This window comes from Panthera tigris, chromosome X (assembly GCF_018350195.1).
Source record: "Panthera tigris isolate Pti1 chromosome X, P.tigris_Pti1_mat1.1, whole genome shotgun sequence".
Classification (NCBI taxonomy): Eukaryota; Metazoa; Chordata; class Mammalia; order Carnivora; family Felidae; genus Panthera; species Panthera tigris.
Window position 1 is genome coordinate 45,057,063 of NC_056677.1, and position 4,382 is coordinate 45,061,444.

The 4,382-nt window shown below is 35.8% G+C and overlaps 1 pseudogene; it reads left to right on the forward strand.

The window, feature by feature from the left end:
* Window positions 1-2,986: 2,986 nt before the first annotated feature.
* On the forward strand, window positions 2,987-4,039 carry LOC102965538 (annotated as a pseudogene).
* Window positions 4,040-4,382: the final 343 nt, after the last annotated feature.

The window sequence follows — 4,382 nt, forward strand, 5'->3', positions numbered from 1 at the left end:
ATGGGTTCTACAACAGCCTTGCTTATTACTTGAATTTGAAGTAGGGCTGTCTATTTTTGAAGCTTCTTGCCTTGCTGCTACCAAAGAAAATACCCTGGCTTCTTTGGAACCCTATATTCACAGATCCTAATTCCCTGACCTGACTCTATGCTGAAACCTGATGTCCCTGCTTTGGGCTCTTATAGCCTCAGTAGGAGCCGTCCTGAACCGAAATCAGGCACAGAATCCATGAACAGGACTGAGACTCCGGGACTGTTGCAGATTTAAGAAACCCCTCTGTGATCCCACAAATGAGGAAAATATCACAGATACAGATGCTGCCTCAACTGTCTAAGTCACTGCCAAAGGAGAAAGACTGGTTCTCTGGTGTAACCATGTAAAATTGAGCTTCCAGTAGGCTGTATATTTCTGATGCAGAGGCTATTTGCATTGTTAAATTGTGAATCCTGTCAGTAGCTGCAGATGGTGGATATATCATAGAGTGTTACCCTCTATCCTCTCCTGAAAGAGCCCAATTAATTTGTTTTTTTATTTGAGAATAGTTGACACACAATGTTATATTAGTTTCAGGTGTACAGCATAGTGATTCAACAAGTTTATAAATTATGATAAGTTCACCACTTAGCTACCATCTGTCACCACACAATGCTATAACAATACCATTGACTATATTCTCTATGCTGTACCTTTTATTCCCATGACTTATTCATTCATTGATTCTTTTGTTTTTCTTGAGGTAGGCCTGCATCACTAAAGATTTCCCTTTTAGAACTACTTTTGCTGTGTCCCAAAGATTTGGGACCTTTGGTTTTCATTTTCATTTGTCTCCATGTATTTTTTAATTTCTCCTTCGATTGTTTCATTGACCCATTTTTTTGTTTAGTATCATGTTGTTTAGTCTGCATGTGCTTATCCTCTCCAGTTCTTTTTGTGGTTTATATTTAGTTTATACCAAAAATGTCATTGGAATTTCGAAAGGGATTGCAATCTATAGATTACATTGGGTTGTATGGACATTTTAACAATATTCATTTTTCTGATTCATGAACATGACAAATCTTTCCATTTGTTTGTGTCACCTTCAATTTCTTTCAACAGTCTTGTTGTTTCCAATGTGCAGATCTTTTCACTTCCTAGGTTAAATTTATTTTTAAATATTTTATTATTTTAATGCTATTATAAATGAAATCATTCTTTCTTTTTCAAATATTTCGTTGTTGGTGTACAGAAACACAACTTGTCTCTGTATTATGATTTTATATCTTAAAACTGCTGAATTTGCTGATTAGTTTCAACACTTTTTTACCTAAGTCTTTAGGATTTTCCATATATTAGATCAAACCATATGCAAATAAGGACAACGCTACTTCTTCCTTTCTGATTTGGATGGCCTTTATTTATTTTTCTTGTCAAATTGATCCAGCCAGGACTTCCAGTCCTAGGTTGGGTAAGAATGCTAAGAGTAGGCACCCTGTCTTGTTCCTGATCTTAGAGGGAAAACCTTCAACATTTCACCATTAAGTATGATGTTAGATGTGGGTTTTTTATATGTGACCTTTGTTATATTGAGATATCTTCCCTTTATACTCACTTTGTTGAGGGTTTTCATTTTATTTTATTTTTTTAATGTTTATTTATTTTGAAAGAGAGAGAGAAAGAGGGGGGGGGTGGGGAAGCAGAAAGAAGGAGAAAGAAGGAATCCCAAGCAGGCTCCATGCTGTCAGTGCAGAGCCTGATGCTGGGCTCTATCTCATGACTGTGAGATCATGACCTGAATCAGAATCAAGAGTCAAGGGCTTAACAGACTGAGCCACCCCAAGTACCTCTGTTGAGGGTTTTTATTATGAAAAGATGTTGTATTGTGTCTAATGTCTTTTCTGTATTCCAAGGATAAATTACAGTTGATCATAGTGTATGATAATTTTAATATAATGTTAAATTCAGTTTGCTACTATTTTTTTTTTTAGAATTTTGACATCTGTATTCATCAGGGATGTTGGTCTGTAGTTTTCTTTTCTTATGTTTTGATCTGGCTCTGGTATTAGGGTAATGCTGGCCTTGTAAAATGAGTTTGGGAGTGTTCTCTCCAATTCAATTTTTTTAGAAAAGTTTGAGAAATATTGGTATTAATTCTTTAAATGTTTAGTTGAATTCACCAGTAAAATCATTTAATCCTGCCTTTTTTATGTTGGGAGGTTTTTAATTACTGATTCAATCTCCTTACTTATCAATGATCTGTTAATATTTCCTATTTCCTCATGATTCATTTTGGTCAGTTATGCATTTCTAAGACTTAATCTATTTCTTCTATTTATCTAATTTGTGGCATGTAAGGTATAATGATTAAAACAGCAGAAAGAACTTCCACTACTAGGTTTATTCTTGACATCTTTGTCATGGAATAATTGACGACGTAAATATGGGTTTATTTCTGAGCTTTTTGTTATACTGTTCCATTGATCTATATGTCTATTTTTGTACAAGTACCATACTGTTTTGATTACTACAGCTTTGTAGTATATCTTTAAATCTGGAATTGTGATACCTCTGGCTTTGTTCTTCTTTCTCATAATTGCTTTGGCTATCGAGGTCTTTTCTAATTTCATAAAAATTTTGGCATTATTTGTTCTAGTTTTGAGAAAAATACTGTTTGCATTTTGATAGAAAGTGCATTGAATTTATAGATTGCTATGAGTAATATGGACATTTGACAATATTAATTTTTCCACTTAATGAACAGAGAATGTCTTTTCATTTGTACCATCTTCAATTTCATTCATAAGTGTTTTATGCTTTTCAGAGTATAGGTCTTTCACTTACTTGGTTATATTTATTTCTAAGTATTTTATTCTTTTGGGTGCAATTGTAAGATTTTTTAAAAAATTCTCATTCTGGCCCTTCCACACAGTCATGCTGAGCTAGTAATCATGCCTGTAATCAGGTTGCAACCTTAGCTGTACCTGCCATCTGCCACAGCCTCTGGACCATGGACCCCTACAATGTGAGTGACCTTTGGGCCTTCATGCAACTGTGTAAGTAGGATCCAAGCATCCTGCACACCAAGGAAGTGTGCTTCCTGGGGTAATGGGTGGAGAGCATGGGAGATAAAATACCACCTGCTACTCATAAAAGTAAATCAGAAGACAGAGGAAAACATAAAGAGAAACGAACCAAATTAAGAAAGTGATATAGAAATTGACAATGAAGTCGTGATTGAACCAGATACTGATGCCCCTGAGGAAATGGAAGATGAAAATGTAGAGACAAATGAGGAAATGATGGATCAGGCAAATGATAAAAAAAAAAAAAAGTTACAGCTATCAATGCCCTAAATGATGGTGAACTATATAAAGCCATTGACTTGTTCATAGATGCCATCAAGCTGAATTCTCACTTGGCCATTCTGCATGCCAAATGAGACAGTGTCTTCCTCAAATTACAGAAGCCAAATGCTGCCATCCAAGGCTGTAACAGAACTATTGAAATAAATCCTGATTCAGTTCATGCTCATAAGTCTGTGGCAGAAAGCACACAGACTTCTGGGCCATTCAGAAGAAGAAGCACCGATTTTGCCCTTGCTTGTAAACTGGATTATGATGAGGATGCTGGTGTGATGCTGAAAAAATTCAACCAAGGACCCAGAAAATTGCTGAACATCAGAGGAAGTATGAGCGAAAATGTGAAGAGAGGGAGATCAAAAATAGAAAGCATTAAGAAGGCTTGGGAAGAACATAAGAGAGCCCAGAGGGAGGGAGAAACCAGAGAATAATCAAGAGCTCCATAGGGTTCTTTCTCAAGTGGCTTTCCTGGGGGAATGCCTGATAATTTTTCTAGAGGAATGCCTGGAATGACAAGAATGCCTGGGCTCAATGAAATTCTTAGTGATCCAGAGGTTCTTGCAGTTATACAGGATCCAGAAGTTATGGTGTCCTTCTAGGATGTGGCCTAGAACCCGGCAAATATGTCAAAATATCAGAGCAACCCAAAGGTTGTGAATTTCGTCAGTAAATTGTCAGCCAAATTTGGAAGTCAAGAATAATGGCCTGAAAAATAAAGCCCTTGCTAAAGGAAAAGCAACTTAGATCACTTAATGGATATTGCAATAATACAAACTAGTGTACCTCTGAGCTTCTCATAGAGAAATCTGGGGTGCTGTGAAGATAATCTCTGCCCCACGTGCAACTGAAACATTTTACAGTGGTTTGCCATTAGGTTATTCATTCATATAGTTTTCTTACTAGGAATTACAAACTTTAAAGACTTCAAACCTTAAAAATATTTAAAAACATATTAAAAGGTATGTTAATCCCTAAAATAATTTCTCATTCTGTCTTTTTCCCATTGGTTATTTTTTTCTGCCTTGTTGAAGATTAATTGACCAT